This window comes from Empidonax traillii, unplaced genomic scaffold (assembly GCF_003031625.1).
Source record: "Empidonax traillii isolate 1590-97213 ecotype Southwest subspecies unplaced genomic scaffold, ASM303162v1 scaffold13:size3042203, whole genome shotgun sequence".
Classification (NCBI taxonomy): Eukaryota; Metazoa; Chordata; class Aves; order Passeriformes; family Tyrannidae; genus Empidonax; species Empidonax traillii.
This window is the reverse complement of record NW_020955206.1, coordinates 1,364,701-1,367,124: the sequence shown is the minus strand read 5'-3', so window position 1 is coordinate 1,367,124 and position 2,424 is coordinate 1,364,701.

Below are 2,424 nucleotides of genomic sequence, written 5' to 3'. Positions count from 1 at the left end.
CAAGTACCTGCAGGCAGTGACCACTTGTCCAGGCTGCTGAGTTCTTGGAAACTCCGGAGAAATGCCCTACACCAGATGGTCCTGCCAAAGAGCAGGAATGGGAATTAAAGCTTCCCATCCTCCAGCTCCTCCAGGAGCTTTTCTCCCAACATGTCTACACCTTTGGAAGCTGAAGGAAGGGCCAAAAGGTCTTCAACATTTGCTGAGCCACCAGGGTGGAGTATGACTAGTCCTGTCTTGATTAAAGACTTGACAGTAGCATTTGACAAAGCAAGGTTGAGCGACCAATCCAACAAAGCCCTGTTAGATTCCTGCCCAGGCAAAGCCTGAGGATTGCAAATTAAACACCCAGCAAAGCTCACCTGAGCCCTGAGACAGAGAGAGACAGAGTCCCCCCTCCAAACACTCCCTCCTGCTCCTCTTGGCTCTTGGCTCTGAGGAAGTCAGACCAGAAGGAACTTCTGCAGCCAAGAGCCCAGTTCTGTGTCTGGAGAGCCAGGAAAGCACCTGGGATTTCTGGATTTTGCATGGGATTTTTTTTTTTTTTTCACCAGCTACAGAAATCATATATGGACACAATAAGAATTAGTTCACGAGACTTCAAAGGGCTGAATCACATCTCAGTCTGGTTGGTCCTGGGCTGTCTCTGCTCAGCCATAGTCCTTATCAGACAGGTTTGGCTACATGATTGCACTTCACACTCTGAACACAATTATTTTCTTAATCTTTTATAAACTGCAGCTACAAGTTTCTGCCACTTGGTTTTGCTGACCTGCACTTTCCTATTGATGCTCAAGCCATAAATAAAATATCTCTGAAATAAGCTAAGAAAATAAAACTGAGCAATCAAAGGTTTCAAGAGACCCATCAGGCTGCACAGGAGTGCAGAGCAGCAGGCTGGGTGCCGTTTTAAGCTTTAACTTAGGCTGCTACTATTTATTCTCATTAAATCCAGAGTCATCTGGCTTAATTTGGTTTGCCAGAAATTTGCTTTAGGATAATTTAAAGTAGGATCAGAGTCACCAGGCTTTTTTCCCCCACCGTTTTAGGACAGAGGATAATAATAGAGGATTTTTTTTCCATGAAAGCATATGCAATTTCCTCTACAACCATCCAAAACAAATAATCAGGAGATTTCCCCATGTTTACAATGGGGCTTTCTACTGACCTTCCCTGCAAAGCACTGTAGCAGAAATCAGTGAAAGATATTCTGTAAGAAGTGGGTCACAATTGCTGTTATTGTTACTTAGAAATTATGTAGCGTCTAATCTGAAACCAGACACAACAATTAAGGGCTTCTCTTTGCCCTTTTCATAACAAACCAATTATATTCAACAGTAGGGACAGTTAAATTGGAATAAATCTAGTTTGTACACAGAGACCTTTCATGTTTATTAATAATCATGGTGTTTAGTTGTTTAGACCAATTCCAAATATAAGCTGTAACAATGTATAAAAACTTTTCTCCTTGGCATGACGGAGTCAACATGACTGACTTGGCTCTCCCTCTCTTTTTGAACAACCATAATTATATCAGTTTAAAAGTGACTACATGAGGCTCAATTTGTAGCAAGGCAAAGACGGACAAAAGTGAGAGTATTACTTTCAGATTTCAGGGGGAAAGAGATTTTTTCAGCCCAGAATTTGATGAGTTTAGACGGATTTCTTTATCTTGCACCTCTGTTTGAGGAAGCAAAACTGTGCTGCCTTTAAAACCTGCTGCGCATGGCTTCCACCTGCTCCAATTCCCTAAACCACAGATATTATCCAGCTCCCCCACATATAACCAAAGGGTGATTTTACCCACCCCAAAGCTTGTGCCTCAGGTTATTGGAAGTTTCAGTCCTCTGAAGGTCTTTTGTGTCACTGCAGATTCTGGAGATAATTTTGGTGGCCAGCCTAGACCAGGACTTGAGTTGTCATGTGGCCAGTGTCAATAGAGATGAGTCATATGCAAAGTGCCCTGCCCAGGTTTGCATGAGTAATGGCAGAGATGGAAAGAGATGCCTGAGAAACAGTATCCTCATCTCTGTACTTTAATTTTTTGGAGGTGTGATTTATGCAATGTGTGCCAGGAGCTGGAGGTCCATATTGCCTTCAGTACTCCTATCATTGGGATGGAAACAAGTCTGTCTCAAAAAAAACCACTTTTTGAGGATTCTATGACCATGACATGGCTGATCACACAGTCCCTGTTCCTTCAGGGTCCTCCACGTAGGTCTCACTCGTGTGAGGCTGTTATTGGGACAGGGACAAAACGGAGAGGTCACAGAATGGTTTGGGTTGGAAAGATCATCCAGTTCCACCCTCTGCCATGGGCAGAATGAATGGCCAGTCTCTTCGCGAACGAAGAACCGGGGAAGGTCTTTCCACCTTCCAGCCTGCGCATTGGATTTTTTAGGTGAGACACAGTGTGCGCGGAAC